The 16,694-nt window shown below is 51.0% G+C and overlaps 1 protein-coding gene across 3 annotated transcripts in view; it reads left to right on the top strand.

Moving 5' to 3' along the window:
• Positions 1-16,694, top strand: part of PHLPP2 (PH domain and leucine rich repeat protein phosphatase 2) — a 139,514-nt gene that overhangs the window by 120,287 nt on the left and 2,533 nt on the right. The gene's annotated exons all lie outside the window — the stretch shown is intronic.

The raw sequence follows: 16,694 nt of genomic DNA, 5'->3' as shown, positions 1-16,694 counted from the left end.
GCTGGGGACCCATCCAACACTCCCCCGCTCCCTGACTGCCCCCCCCCACCCCCAGACTCCCCTTACCATTCTGGCTCCACGTGTTTGCAAAACACGCTGCCCGGTGGGTCGATTTGTGTGTTACACAGGGCTGCAGACAGAGGGAAGGGGGAGCAGGGGAGGGCTCTGGCTACTGGAGGCCAATGGGAGTGGCTCAATCGGCCCAGCCGCCGAATCAGCAGCCGCACTCTGCATGGAAGGGAGGGAGGGAGGCGAGGGAGAAAAAACCCCCAGACATTTTAACCTTGTTACCAATTCCTCCCGGATGGCTATTTAGAGATGCCAAAGCCGGACATGTCCGGGGAAATACAGACGGATGGTAACCCTAGCTGAGCCCTCAAGGGTTAACTCTCACATTCTACTGTACAAGGCAGCAGGAAAGGAGGGAGGGCAGACAGAGCCTGTGTGTGTGTGTGTGAGAGATGCGCATTTCCCCCTTAAGTATGAGGAGTGGGGTCAGAAGTACCCTGCCTTGTTAATTAGATCAGCAAGCTGAGACCAGACTGCTGCTGCCTGGAAGCTCCCTCTGTCCTGTGTCTCCCCGGCTCTATGGAAGATGGGGGCAGTGGGAAGGGGGACACCCTGACATTAACCCCCCTTTTGCTCCCCCCCCCCCCAACAGCAAGCAGGAGTCTCGGGGAGCAGCTCCAAGGCAGAGGGCAGGAGCACCACATGGCAGTGGGGGGAGGGACAGCTGCAATTGCTGGGCAGCTGCTGCACAGGGAACTTAGGGGAGCGGGGAGCTGATAGGGGGGCTGTCAGTCCACCCAGGTTCCAACCACCCACCAGCTAGCTCCACTGGGCTGCTCTTCCTGCAAGCAGTGGACAAAGCAGGCAGCTGTCAAACAGCGTTAGAAGGGAGCATTGCACAACTTTAAACGAGCATGTTCCCTAACTGATCAGCAACGAAACAACGTTAACCGAGATGACTTTAAGTGAGGAGTTACTGTACTTGTACATCCTTCCCCACCAGGACTAAAAAACGGAGGGATTTATGCCTCAAAGTTCATCTCATGAAAGAGGTGATGTGTCCTGTGTCCCAACAGGATTTAAGGACCAGGTCTAGGTTTCTTATAAGCAAGCTCTAGCAGGGTGTCTCTCACTGTGGATGGCTCAGACTATGCAGTATCTTTCATGGCCTTACTGGTCTTGGGCTGCTCTGATTGATTCTAGACCTCCATCCTGGTCATGGTCTAGGAGAATGTCGTCTCCTCCTTCCCCTGTGCAGGAAACTTCTACCCAGGATCCTACTGCCATCTCTCCACTCACTGTATTGAACCCCATGGACTCCTTTTGAATAGGACTCCCTTTGAACCTATGGGTACAACCTTACACTTGCTTATTGTCTATGAAGACAGCATTGCTGGTGGAAGTCACTTCCACAAGGACGGTTTTAAAACTTCAAGAGCTCCTGCATGACCACAATAGTCCATAAAGACAAGGTTTCCCTTAGGCTGTACCCTAACTTTATGCTTAAAGTAGTGTTATCTCTCCAGCTGAACCCAACTATTTATCTTCTGGTGTTTTTCCCCAAACCTGCATTCTTCCAAAGCTGACAAGTCTTCATACTTCAGACATTCTTAGAGCTTTGGCATTTTGCCTGGACCAAACTAGGTCCTTCAGAACCTCCTCTAGGCTTTTCGTAGCCTACACTGAGAGTGTTAAGGGTCAATCAGTGTCACCTCAGCGAATCTCAGATTGGATTTTTGACTGCATTAATCCTGTTGCTAATGTCTCTCCTCCACTGAGAATAACAGCTCACTCCAACAAAGCTCAGTCCACTTCATCAGCCTTTGAACAATGTCTCAATAGCAGATACCTACAAAGCAGCAAAATGGTCGTCTGTACATACCTTTTCTGGACATTACATCATCACTCAAGCCTCTTGTGAGGATGCCAGCTTTGGCAAGCCTGTGTTACAATCTTTGTTCACATGATCTGAAGTCACTCCACCTGTACAGGAACTTCAGATGAGTCACCAGCAGTGGAATGTATATGTGCCCAATCACTCAAAGGAGAAAAAATGCTTAGCTACCTGTACAGGAACTGTTGTAGTTCTTCGAGTAGTGTCGCTATGGGTGCTCCACTGTAGGTGTGTGTGCACACACAGCTGCCTGCCTGCCACGAGACTAGCCAGTGTGTGTGGGCATTTCTCCCTCAGTTCTTTCTCAACCACCCTATGCTAGCTACAGAGCTGAGAGCTGTGTGTTCATGGATCATTAACTCCTGATAGTTTTACAAATTTTTTGCTGCTTTGAAGCCCCTTTCTTTTCTAAGATCTCGCCTCCCGCCAACCTTGGCGGGGGGGGGGGGGGGGGATGACCCCCTGGACAAAGATATGCCTGGCTAGCTGCAAAGATTCCATTCCAGTAACAGACGAACACTTGCAGTGTATTTACTGCCTCAGGGAGAAGCACAATCCACAAAAGTGTGGTTGGTGACAGCAGCTAAAACCCAGGTCCAGGAAGTAGAGAGAGTTAAGGCTAAAACTCCTGCTCATGGAATCAGCCCTTCAGCCTCCAGAATCTCAAAGTGAGACATCACCCCAGTCTTCTATGTCGAGGGCAGATGATTTTAAGGAATCGAGCCACTCACTAAAGACTAGTAAGAAGATGTCTGTGAGTCCCTGTAGCGAGCCCAGTTTGAGCCAGAAACGTTCTCCAGCTTTATCAGTATCTTCAGTAGCAATGGTGTCGAAGCTGCCTAGAGTCAGTACTCAGGGCACACACGGTACCAAGCTGACAAAGGCCCAATGGGCATGGGCAAAGAGATACCGGTACCACGAGGGTGTGACAAACATAGATAATCTGCCCCAGGGAAGGTTACATCAATGAGATCACCAGCACTGACACCGACCCCAGTGCACGTGGCGCCGACGGACCATACAACCAGGTCCACATCTCCAACTCCCTCAGTGCAAGCTCCTCGGCACTGGCTGCCTTCAGCACTGATACCGGTACTGTCCGCACCAGTGGACTACAGGTGTGCATCAGACCTTTCGATATCCGATGCACCAGACTTGCCCCTTCTCAGTATCAGAGCCTCATTACTGAGCTTGCCAGGATCAGTGGACGCATTGGCATCTGCATCTCCACGCCACATAAGAACGGCCGTACTGTGTCAGACCAAAGGTCCATCTAGCCCAGTATCCTGTCTACCGACAGTGGCCAATGCCAGGTGTCCCAGAGGGAGTGAACCCAACAGGTAATGATCAAGTGATCTCTCTCCTGCCATCCAGCTCCATCTTCTGACAAACAGAGTCTAGGGACACCATTCCTTAGCCATTCTGGCTAATAGCCATTAATGGACTTAACCTCCATGAATTTATCCAGTTCTCTTTTAAATGCTGTTGTAGTCCTAGCCTTCACAACCTCCTCAGGTAAGGAGTTCCACAAGTTTAGCCACATACTACCTCTTTCCCATTCGGAGTCAGATAGCAAGCCGGAGGAGCTGGGTTCTCACTCATTGTCACCATTCAGACCCCAGTCCCACCGGAGGTACCCCCCCGGCCCTCAACTTCCTTGGTATGCGCAACCATGGTTCCAGCCACCAGCTCCCTACCCCCAGTAGCCAAACTGGGACCCCTGGTAGGCCCAGAGACAACAAGCCTCACGGGCACCTAGCGTGATTTACCAGCAGGCACAGAGATGTCCCCTTTCAGCGACAATGTCAAGGGCACCCGATCCTCCAGAATTCTTGGAGGAAGAATGGGAAATGGAGACGGAAAAGCAAGAGGCTCCTCAAATCCACCTCTCATCATCCTCACCTAACGAGGTGATGATGCCTCCCCTGCCATTTCTGGCAGATGACTTTGTCATTCCAGGACCTAATTCAAAGAGTGGCTGAGACCCTACAAGTGCAACTACATGAGGTGTATGAACCTCATCAAGCTGGTGGACATTTTTCATTCTTTCACCTCTGCCAGGGTAGCCCTCTCAATTAACAAGGGGCTCCTAGATCCTGCTAGGAGCAATTCACCCATCCATCTCCAAATTCCATCATGGTGGACATGGACAGTTCGAGGGGTCACCAATACCAATTTAAATCTACCCCATATGACCAAGACTGGACACGCTTGGACCTGTTTGGCAGAAAAGCCACCCTCCAGATTCGGGGAGCGAACTATCAGGCTTTACTAGCCAAATATGATTATCAGAACTATACAAAATTAAACTCCTTTATTGAGCAGCTCCTGGATACATACAAAGACCAATTCATGGCTATCATTAACGAAGGCCAGTTAGTGGCAAAAACATCTCTGCAGTGCGCGTTGGACACGGCCGACACAGCAGCGCACTCAGTCTCCCCCGTGATGGCTATGAGGAGAGCCTCATGGCTCCATTTGTCTGGCTTCCCTAAGGTGGTCCAGACAATAGTAGAGAACCTCCCCTTCAAGGGAACAAAACTATTCGCCGAGAAGACAGATGCGCCCCTCCACATGGTAAAGCAGGGATCGGCAACCTTTGGCACGCAGCCCATCAGGGTACGCTCCTGGCGGGCCGGGCCGGTTTGTTTACTTGCCGCGTCCGCAGGTTCGGATGATCGCAGCTCCCACTGGCCGCGGTTCGCCATCCCAGGCCAATGGGAGCTGCGGGAGTGGCGGCCAGCACATCCCTCGTCCCGCGCCGTTTCCCACAGCCCCTATTGGCCTGGGACGGCAAACTGCAGCCAGTGGGAGCTGTGATCGGCCGAACCTGCGGACGTGGCAGGTAAACAAACCAGCCTGGCCTGCCAGGGGCTTTCCCTGACGGGTCACGTGCCAAAGGTAAATCCCTGTGGTAAAGGATTCTAGAGTGACTCTGAGATCCTTGGGGCTATACAGGCCGGTTTATAAAAGAAAATATAGTCCTCAACCACAGGTCAAGCTGAGATCATTGCAGTATGTCCCTCAATATTCATTATGGAGATTGTACAAGCCACAGAGAAAGAAATTAAAATTCTGTAAGCGCAAACAATCAGGGCCACAGCCGCCTTTGTCTCAGCCCTCAACTTCGAAGCAACACTTTTGACGGGTTGGTCGAGGTGCCAATACAACATTCTCCTTACGATCTCTCACTGGGAACCCCCACTTCTACTTTTGGAGACTGCCTTTCCCCTATCCGCAGTACCTGGGAATGGATAACCTCCAACAAGTGGGTGCTGGAAATTGTCCAGGGTGGATCTGCCATCCACTTCTCCTCGCTTCCCCCTCCCAAACATCCTTCCCCATCCTTCTTCAGGGACCTTTCTCATGAGAGTCTACTACACCAAGAGGTGAATCATCTCCTCAACATAGGAGCTATAGAGCTGGTCCCACACATTTCAAGGGCAAAGGCTTCTACTCTCATTACTTCCTGATACCAAAGAAAAAGGGAGGTTGGAGACCTATACTGGACCTCAAAGCGCTCAATAGGTATATCAAGGTGCAGAAATTCAAGATGGTTACGCTGTCAACGATTATCCCAGCACTAGAAAAAGAGGACTGCTTCTCGGCCCTCGATCTTCAAGATGCATATTTTCACACCTCTATCAAACCAAAACACAGGAGTTACCTCGTGGTCACACTAGGACATGACTGCCACCAGTGCAGAGTGCTCCCTTTCAGCCTTGCATCAGCCTTCCCCATCCCTTCTTCTGACCACCGATGCATCCCTCATAGACTGGGGAGCGCATCTCAGTGGTCACACTGTTTAGGGCAAATGCTTCCTGTCAGAGATATGTCTCCATATCAACCTGCTGGAGCTCAGAGCTGTTTGAAATGCATGTGCTCACTTCCTCACACTGATGAAGGACATGCACATGAAGGTCATGACAGACAACATGGCCTGTATGTACAACATAAACCGTCAAGGAGGCACCAGGTCTCATTCTTTGTGCACAGAAGCTCTGAAGCTATGGAATTGGTGCATCTCTCACAACATCCTAATGTCAGCGGCCTATCTACCGGGAATACCCAACACAATGGTTGACAGCCTCAACTGCAAGTTCCCTCTCGACCACGAATAGGAAGTAGAGCCAACCATTTTACATGATATATTCCAACAATGGGGGTTCTTCTTCAAGTGATTGCTCAGGTGTATTCCACTACAGGTGTGTGTGCTCGCCACGTGCACTGGTGCCGGAAGTTTTTCCCTTAGCAGTATCCGTAGAGGGGGAGCACCGCTGCGACCCCTGGAGTGGCGCCGACATATCGCGCCATAAAGGGGTCTGCATGCTCCCCCCCACCCTCAGTTCCTTCTTGCCGCCAGTGAAGGTAGTCAGAACTTGCTCCAGCTTAGCTTAGCTGCAGTGTTTCTAGCTAAGTGGTATCCAGTTTCACTGATCTCTTTCCTTGCTGAACTTTCTTTCGCGAGTGCCTGGCTCGGGGCATGCCCCGTGGCCCAGGCTTCAAGTCGTGCGACTCCTGTCACAACTCCATGCCCAGAAGCGATCCACACAGTCAGTGTCTTCGCTGTCTGGGCGAGTCTCACGTTAGTGACAAGTGCAAGATCTGCCGCTCCTTCAAGCCCCGGACGAAGAAGGAGCGTGAGATCCGACTCCGAGCTCTTTTAATGGAGTCGGCATTGGCCCCGGCACCGGCGCGTTGAGCCGACACTGCGCCGGGCTCCACGTCTTTGGCGCGTGGCAAAGCGCCTTCAGTGCGCTGTTCTGAATCGGCACCCAGTACCGTGTCCTCAGTGCGCAGCGAGGCGCCGTCGACGTCCCGGCACCACTCCCCAGCTAAGAAGCCAGGGAAGTCTCAGCAGCGCCGAGAGAAGGACGGGTGAGGCCAGACCCGAGTTGGGCAGCCCGCGATCCCCGTCGGGACAGAGACCTCTGACTCGGGCTGAGCAGAGTAGTCCAGTCCCGTCCGCGTGAGCCTCGCTGGAGGTACGCATGCCTTCGACGCCAGAGGCAGCTCAGGCCACGCGTGACATCTTAGCACTTCCGGTGCCGGGAGTGCCGCCTCAGTCGGGCCCCCTATTCCGTGGGAAGCCGCCTTTGGGCGCCCATCAGCCCTCCCCGGAGGTGTCGGAGGTCGAGGCACCGTCCTGGGTCGAGGTGCCAAGCAGAGTCCTGAGACACACGTCAACTCCGCGTCCGGACTCTTCGACGAGTGGTTCCCACTCCTCTGCTCTTGGACACTGTCGCGGAGGTAACAAGAGACGGCGCCATTCCTCTTCCAGCCGCTCCAAGAGGAACAGGTCTCAACACCGTTGGCACTGGCGCTCATACTCAAGCGTCCGCCATTGCAGAGGCCATGCCCGGAGCGAGTCCTGAGAGTCCCCGGCACCGAGGCCACAGGCGCCGCAGGGAGTCTGGAGACAGTTCCTTGGACATAGAGACAGTTCCAGTCGTTCCCATGGCACCATGCGCTCTTCCAGGACTTCGGCTTTGGTACACAGCCGTCTCTCCCTGGGCCACACCACGCCGCAAGAACAACCAGTCCTGCCGCCCGATGCGTCTCAGTTCCAGGCCGTGCCCTGGCAGGGACAATGGTGCCAGTGGGCACCGAGGCCTCAGGCACCTGCGCAGCCAGGACTTCGCTCCGTGGCAGGAGCCTCTCAGGGCCGACCCGCATTGCCTCCCTGGCACCGGGATCAGGCCGTGGGCACTGAACCCCTGGCACCGACTCCGGTACCGGATGTGGAGCACACGGTGCCATTGGCCGCCAAAGGCACCTCACCATCCACCTCTTCGGCACAGGGCGATTTGGTTGCGGTGCCGCCTCCCTCTTCCCAAGAGGACTTTAAAGCAGCCCCCAGGGTATTTACAAAATGTATGGCAGTGGTGGCAGCCCACCTCAAGAGGAAAGGGCTGCAGATCTTCCCCTACCTCGACAACTGGCTGCTCAAGGGCTGGTCTCGTGCTCTGGTGCAACAGCAGACGAGCTTCCTGCTAGACACCTGCGGAGCTCTAGGCCTACTGGTAAACAAGGAGAAATCCACATTAATTCTGGTTCAGTGCATAAGCTTTATAGGGCGCTGTTAGATCCCGGGTGGCCAAGACGCTCAAAGCTCTCATTACCTCGGTCATGGACTTTCCGGTAACCAGGGCAGGGGGGTGCCTCCAAATCCTAGGCCACATGGCAACTTGCACCTATGTGGTGAGACATGCCAGGCTTCGGATGCAGCCCCTTCAGCTCTAGCTAGCCTCCCGGTATTCCCAGGCCAGGGACGGCCTGGACAAGGTGGTCACTGTGCCCCCCAGGGTGGTGGCAGACCTCCAATGGTGGTCCCTCCCAAGCAACATGCTTCAGGGTATTCCCTTCCGAGAGCCCCCTCCCTCACTAGATCTAGTGTCGGACGCCTTGGACCTGGGCTGGGGAGCCCACGTGGGGGATTTCAGGACCCAGGGTATGTGGTCCCCAGAGGAACTAACCCTGCACATAAATGTCAGGGAGCTCAGGCCTGTACGCCTGGCATGCGTGGCATTTCGCCAGCACATACAAGGGATGGTGGTCAGAATCCTCACGGACAACACAACCGCCATGTATTACATCAACAAGCAGGGGGACACGCGTTCCCGGGCCTTATGCCAGGAAGCCCAACTCCTGTGGGAGTTTTGTATAGCCCACAGTGTACTCCTGCGGACTGTTTACCTGCCCGGCAAGAGCAACACGCTCGCGGACCGCCTGAGCAGGGTATTCTCCCAACAGTACGAGTGGTCCCTGCACAAGGAGGTGGCCAGGTGGATCTTCCTACAGTGGGGTGCTCCCCAGGTAGACCCTGTTCGCCACCGCCCAGAATCGACAGTGTCCTCGATTCTGCTCCAGAGCGGGAGACGGCGACGGGGCGCTATTGGATGCATTCCTGCTCCCATGGTCGGGGCCCCTGTTGTACGCCTTCACCTTAATAGACAGGGTCCTACAGAAGGTGAAGTCAGACGGGGCAAGGATTATCCTCATAGCCCCGGATTGGGCCTGTCAGCATTGGTACAGGTCCCTGCTGCAACTCTTAGCGGTCCCTCCTTGCAGGCTGCCGCTACGCCCGGACGCCCTCTGCCAGGAAGAAGGTCGTCTCCTCCACCCCAACCTGGCCCCGCTCCACTGGACAGCATGGCTGCTCCATGGTTGAATGAGGAGGAGGGGAGGTGTTCTGAGGCTGTAAGAAGGGTCCTGCTGGAGAGTAAGAAACCCTCCACGCAACGGACCTACCTGGCTAAGTGGTATAGGTTCTCTATGTGAGCGAGGGATAGAGGTTCCTCTCCCTCTTCTGCGTCTATCCAGCTTGTCCTTGATTATCTCCTGTCCCTTAGGACCCAAGGCCTGGTGCCCTCCTCCATCAGGGTGCACCTGGCAGCCATTTCGGCTTTCCACCCCTCGGTGCAGGGCCTGTCGGTATTCTCGCATCACATGACGGCCCGGTTTCTGAAAGGGTTAGATCGGGCATTCCCTTATGCCAGACCCCCGGTCCCGCTCTGGGACCTGAACCTGGTGCTATCCCGCCTTACGGGGCCTCCCTTTGAGCCTTTAGCCACGTGCTCGTGGTCCCACCTGTTGTGGAAGGTGGCATTCCTAGTGGCCATCACCTCAGCCCGCCGGATCTCGGAGCTCAGGGCCCTGACTTCTGAACTGCCGTATACAGTTTTCCATAAGGACAAGGTTCAGCTCCGCCCTCACCCTGCTTTTTTGCCGAAGGTAGTCTCGGCTTTTCACATGGATCAGGATATTTTCCTTCCGATCCTCTGTCCTAAGTCACATTCCTCTAATGAGGAATGCCGCCAGCACATGTTAGACGTGCGCAGAGCGCTGGCCTTTTACTTAGACAGAACCAGGCCATTTAGTAAAACCTCCCCCATCCCCCCAGCTTTTTATTGTTTCGGCCAAGCGCATGAGGGGGCGACCGGTGTCCCCCCAGCGGATCTCCCGTGGATCACCTCATGCATTCGCACCCGTTATGACCTGGCAGGGGTTCTTCCACCTCCTATTGTGAAGGCCCATTCAACGAGAGCCCAGGCCTCGTCAGCGGCCTATGTGGCTCATGTCCCCATTCAGGACATCTGTAGGGCTGCTATGTGGTCCTCTGTCCACACCTTCTCCTCACACTATGCGATCGTCTCCCAAGCAAGGGTTGACGCCGGGTTTGGTAGGGCGGTGCTCCACCCGGGTACCCTTAACACTTATCATTTAGAACTCCTACCCACCTCCATCAGGGATAGCTTGGAGTCACCTATAGAGGAATACACAGGAGCAATCACTCGAAGAAGAAAGGACAGTTACCTGTTCTGTAACTGGCGTTCTTTGAGATGTGTTGCTCCTGTCTATTCCACGTCCCGCCCTCCTTCCCCTCTGTCGGAGTTGTCTGGCAAGAAGGAACTGAGGGTGCGGGGAGCACGCAGCCCCTTTATGGTGTGATATGTCGGCACCACTCCAGAGGTTGCAGCGGTGCTCCCCCTCTACGGATACTGCTAAGGGAAAAACTTCCGGCACCGGTCACGTGGCGAGCACGCACACCTATAGTGGAATACACCTGAGCAACACATCTCGAAGAATGCCAGTTACGGAACAGGTAACTGTCCTTTGCCAGAGATAGACTTGTTCGCTACCTACCAGAACAAGAAATGTCCACCTTAATGCTCCAGAGCGGGGATCTGATGACACTCCAAGGGAGATGCTCTCCTCATCCATTGAAACAAGTGCCTTCTTTAGGCTTTTCCTCCATTCCCTCTATTGCTAAAGGTGCTATTGAAGATAAAAAGGAAAAAGCAAACATTCTGATCGCCCCCACCTGGCCCAGACAGACATGATACCCTTCCCTGTCCCAGCTGGGGTTGTGTCCACCGGTGACCCTACAGATCACTCCCTACCTTCTGTCACAGAATGAGGGTTGCACCCTTCATCCCAATCCACAGGTCCTACACCTGAAAGCATGGCTCCTTCATGGTTCCAGCACATAGAGACATCCTGCTCAAGGAGGCACAGGAGGTACTAATGCACAGTAGGAAGGGTGCTACTCGTCGCACCTACCTGCAGAAATGGAGGGGATTCCGGATATGGTGCCAATCCAAGGATGTCACCCCTAATTCAGCCACCTTGCTGGTCATCCTGGACTCTCTGTTATCCTTAAAGAAATCGGGTCTCTCTATTAGCTCGCTGAAGGTTCACTTGGCAGCAATTGCAGCCTTCCACCAGCAGGTAGAATGCTACTCAGTCTTCTCTCACCCGATTAAGAAGAGGTTTCTAAAAGGTATAGCAAACCTCTTCCCACAATCCAGGACCCCTACTCTGCAATGGGACCTCAACCTAGTGCTAAAGGGATTGACTAGACCACCATTCGAACCCATAACCACTTGTTCATTAACTCTCCTTTCCATGAAGATGGTGTTCCTCATCGCCATCACTTCTGCCAGATGGATAGGGGAGATAGCAGCTTTGATGGCACACCCCCTGTTTACAGTGTTCTTCCCGGACAAGGTCACACTCAGAAGTTCACTCCCAAAGTAACTTCTGCATTTCACATGAATCAACTCATTCAACTCCCAACAGTCTATCCAAAAACCTCATATGGACAATAGAGAGGCTATCCTGCATACACTCAATGTGACAGAGCTTTGGTCTTCTACTTACACAGTATAAAGGTCTTCCGAAAATCTGAGGCTCTTCCTGTCAGTTGCAGATAGGTCAAAGAGTGTGGCAGTCTCAGCTTAGAGACTATTCAAGAGAGTCTCTGGCTGTATTAAACTCTGCTACCAATTACGGGAGGTAAAACCCTCATCTTCAGTACGCACGCATTCCACAAGGGTGGTCTCCTCAATCGCCTTCTCTAAAGGTATTCCCATATCAGAGATATGCAGAGCAGCTACATCATCCTCTGCACATATCTTCGCAGAACACTATGCCATTCTGAGTGATTTGGCTTCAGAGGCCCAATTCAGGGCCTCTGTACTATCATTTGTGTCAGACTCTGAAGTCCCAGTTTCCAATGGTGGGTACTGCTCAGGAGTCACCTACAGTGGAGTATCCAGAGGGACACTACTCGAAGAAGAAGAGGAAGTTACTTTGTGCAGTAACAATGGTTCTTCAAGATGTGTGTCCCTATGGCTGCTCCACAATTCTCCCTCCTCCCCTCTACTTCGGAGTTACCACTGGTTGACTCTGCGGAGGAGAAGGAACTGAGGGAGAAATGCCTCTGCACGCCAGCTAGCCTTGTGGCAGGCAGGAGCTGCGCAGGCAGGACAGATTGCTATTGAAATTCTCCAATCAACAGAGTGGGGGCGCAAACATACCTACAGTGGTCACCCATAGGTACACACATCTCAAAGAACCATCGTTACTGCACAAGGTGAGTAGGGTGACTAGATGCAAGTGTGAAAAATTGGGACGGGGTGGGGGCTAATAGGAGCATATATAAGAAAACATCTGGTCACCCTAAAGGTGAGTAACTGCTTCTTCTTTAAAAAAAGAACAGGAGTACTTGTGGCACCAACTTGCTTCTTCTTTGACATATGTTGTGCAGATATATGTTCCATGACTCTCCCACCTTCCCTTCTACTTCGGACATAGGTGCTGGAACTAGGTGTGCTGGGGGTGTTGCCGCCGCACCCCCTGGCTTGAAGTGGTTTCCATTATATACAGGGTTTACAGTTTGGTTCAATGGCTCGCCGCACCCCCACTATAAAAATTGTTCTGGTACCCCTGACTTTGGACATTACATACAGCAGTGTGAAGGAACGGAGAGGGAGGTGGTGTCATCTGGGAACCTGAGCAGCACGGAGGCACATGCACCGCCTAGTGCTACTGCTGGCAAAAGTTTCCAGCTCGAGTGCATTGGGACATGTACATCTGCAGTGGAATGTATATGTGCACAACACATCTTAAAGAATTACAGGTACTGCATAGGTAAGTAGCCACTTTTTCACAGGAAGGTGGGTGTTAAACTATTCCTGCACTAGCTTGCTGCATTTTGTGTCTCTGTGCACCCTGGTGATGCACAATAACAGTTCATTAATTTGCTTTGATCTAGTCCTTTTTCAAAGAGAACTAGATTTAATGAGCATCAGCAAGATCCACACAGACAGTGAGCGTGTGGCAGGCTAGCATGGGGTAGATTCACACCCCAGTTTGCCATAAACTAAATGTTCTTGTAGACTGGTCCCTACATCAACGCTATTGCTTTTATCAACCAAATTTTAATCTCATGAAAAAAAGAGATTGTTAATTTGACACTTTGTATTTTCCATAAACCTGTGTTGATTGGCATTAACTTTATTACCCTCCTTTAGTTCTTTATTAATCAAGTTTCCTATCAGCCATTCTGTTATTTTGCCTAAGACTGATGGCAGACTGATAGGCCTATAATTACCCAGGTAATCCCGTTTATGCTTTTTAAATATTGGCACAAGATTAGCTTTCTTCCAGTCCTCTGAAACTTCCCCAGTGTGCCAAGAAGCTCCTCGGACAGCTCTTTTAAAACTCTTGAATGCAAGTTATCCCTAACTATAATAGCTTGCTGGTGTTTAACATCCTCCTTTGTTATGTTGGCATTGGAAGTATTTCATCATCATCATCATCATCATCATCATATATGACTACAAGTTTCAGAGTAACAGCCGTGTTAGTCTGTATCCACAAAAAGAAGAACAGGAGTACTTGTGGCACCTTAGAGACTAACAAATTTATTAGAGCATAAGCTTTCGTGGACTACAGCCCACTTCTTCGGATGCATATAGAATGGAACATATAATGAGGAGATATATATACACACATACAGAGAGCATAAACAGGTGGGAGTTGTCTTACCAACTCTGAGAGGCCAATTAATTAAGAGAAAAAAAACTTTTGAAGTGATAATCAAGCTAGCCGAGTACAGACAGTGTGATAAGAAGTGTGAGAGTACTTACAAGGGGAGATAGAGTCAATGTTTGTAATGGCTCAGCCATTCCCAGTCCTTATTCAAACCGGAGTTGATTGTGTCTAGTTTGCATATCAATTCTAGCTCTGCAGTCTCTCTTTGGAGTCTGTTTTTGAAGTTTTTCTGTTGTAATATAGCCACCCGCAGGTCTGTCACTGAATGACCAGACAGGTTAAAGTGTTCTCCCACTGGTTTTTGAGTATTTTGATTCCTGATGTCAGATTTGTGTCCATTAATTCTTTTGCGTAGAGACTGTCCGGTTTGGCCAATGTACATGGCAGAGGGGCATTGCTGGCACATGATGGCATATATCACATTGGTAGATGTGCAGGTGAACGAGCCCCTGATGGTATGGCTGATGTGATTAGGTCCTATGATGATGTCACTTGAATAGATATGTGGACAGAGTTGGCATCGGGGTTTGTTACAAGGATAGGTTCCTGGGTTAGTGGTTTTGTTCAGTGATGTGTGGTTGCTGGTGAGTATTTGCTTTAGGTTGGGGGGTTGTCTGTAAGCGAGGACAGGTCTGTCTCCCAAGATCTGTGAGAGTAAAGGATCATCTTTCAGGATAGGTTGTAGATCTCTGATGATGCGCTGGAGAGGTTTTAGTTGGGGGCTGAAGGTGACAGCTAGTGGTGTTCTGTTATTTTCTTTGTTGGGCCTGTCTTGTAGGAGGTGACTTCTGGGTACTCGTCTGGCTCTGTCAATCTGTTTTTTCACTTCAGCAGGTGGGTATTGTAGTTTTAAGAATGCTTGATAGAGATCTTGTAGGTGCTTGTCTCTATCCGAGGGATTGGAGCAAATGCGGTTATATCTTAGAGCTTGGCTGTAGACAATGGATCGTGTGGTGTGTCCTGGATGGAAGCTGGAGGCATGTAGGTAAGTGTAGCGGTCAGTAGGTTTCCGGTATAGGGTGGTATTGATGTGACCATCGCTTATTAGCACAGTAGTGTCCAGGAAATGGACCGCTTGTGTGGATTGATCTAGGCTGAGGTTGATGGTGGGATGGAAATTATTGAAATCATGGTGAAATTCCTCAAGGGCTTCTTTTCCATGGGTCCAGATGATGAAGATGTCATCAATGTAGCGCAAGTAGAGTAGGGGCGTTAGGGGACGAGAGCTAAGGAAGCGTTGTTCTAAGTCAGCCATAAAAATGTTGGCATATTGTGGGGCCATGCGGGTACCCATAGCAGTGCCGCTGACTTGAAGGTATATATTGTCCCCAAATGTGAAATAGTTGTGGGTGAGGACAAAATCACAAAGTTCAGCCACCAGGTTAGCTGTGACATTATCAGGGATACTGTTCCTGATAGCTTGTAGTCCATCTTTGTGTGGAATATTGGTGTAGAGGGCTTCTACGTCCATAGTGGCCAGGATGGTGTTTTCTGGAAGATCACCGATGGATTGTAGTTTCCTCAGGAAGTCAGTGGTGTCTCGAAGATAGCTGGGAGTGCTGGTAGCGTAGGGTCTTAGGACAGAGTCTACATAACCAGACAAGCCTGATGTTAGGGTGCCAATGCCTGAGATGATGGGGCGTCCAGGATATCCAGGTTTATGGATCTTGGGTAGCAAATAGAATACCCCTGGTCGGGGTTCTAGGCATGTGTCTGTACGGATTTCCATCCCACCATCAACCTCAGCCTAGATCAATCCACACAAGCGGTCCATTTCCTGGACACTACTGTGCTAATAAGCGATGGTCACATCAATACCACCCTATACCGGAAACCTACTGACCGCTACACTTACCTACATGCCTCCAGCTTCCATCCAGGACACACCACACGATCCATTGTCTACAGCCAAGCTCTAAGATATAACCGCATTTGCTCCAATCCCTCGGATAGAGACAAGCACCTACAAGATCTCTATCAAGCATTCTTAAAACTACAATACCCACCTGCTGAAGTGAAAAAACAGATTGACAGAGCCAGACGAGTACCCAGAAGTCACCTCCTACAAGACAGGCCCAACAAAGAAAATAACAGAACACCACTAGCTGTCACCTTCAGCCCCCAACTAAAACCTCTCCAGCGCATCATCAGAGATCTACAACCTATCCTGAAAGATGATCCTTTACTCTCACAGATCTTGGGAGACAGACCTGTCCTCGCTTACAGACAACCCCCCAACCTAAAGCAAATACTCACCAGCAACCACACATCACTGAACAAAACCACTAACCCAGGAACCTATCCTTGTAACAAACCCCGATGCCAACTCTGTCCACATATCTATTCAAGTGACATCATCATAGGACCTAATCACATCAGCCATACCATCAGGGGCTCGTTCACCTGCACATCTACCAATGTGATATATGCCATCATGTGCCAGCAATGCCCCTCTGCCATGTACATTGGCCAAACCGGACAGTCTCTACGCAAAAGAATTAATGGACACAAATCTGACATCAGGAATCAAAATACTCAAAAACCAGTGGGAGAACACTTTAACCTGTCTGGTCATTCAGTGACAGACCTGCGGGTGGCTATATTACAACAGAAAAACTTCAAAAACAGACTCCAAAGAGAGACTGCAGAGCTAGAATTGATATGCAAACTAGACACAATCAACTCCGGTTTGAATAAGGACTGGGAATGGCTGAGCCATTACAAACATTGACTCTATCTCCCCTTGTAAGTACTCTCACACTTCTTATCAAACTGTCTGTACTCGGCTAGCTTGATTGTTACTTCAAAAGGTTTTTTTTTTTTTTTTTTTTCTCTCTCTTAATTAATTGGCCTCTCAGAGTTGGTAAGACAACTCCCACCTGTTTATGCTCTCTGTATGTGTGTATATATATCTCCTCATTATATGTTCCATTCTATATGCATCCGAAGA

Source organism: Malaclemys terrapin, chromosome 14, assembly GCF_027887155.1.
Source record: "Malaclemys terrapin pileata isolate rMalTer1 chromosome 14, rMalTer1.hap1, whole genome shotgun sequence".
In the NCBI taxonomy this organism is placed as follows: Eukaryota; Metazoa; Chordata; order Testudines; family Emydidae; genus Malaclemys; species Malaclemys terrapin.
The sequence above is the reverse complement of the archived record's forward strand: the minus strand, read 5'-3'. Positions and strand labels throughout refer to the sequence as shown.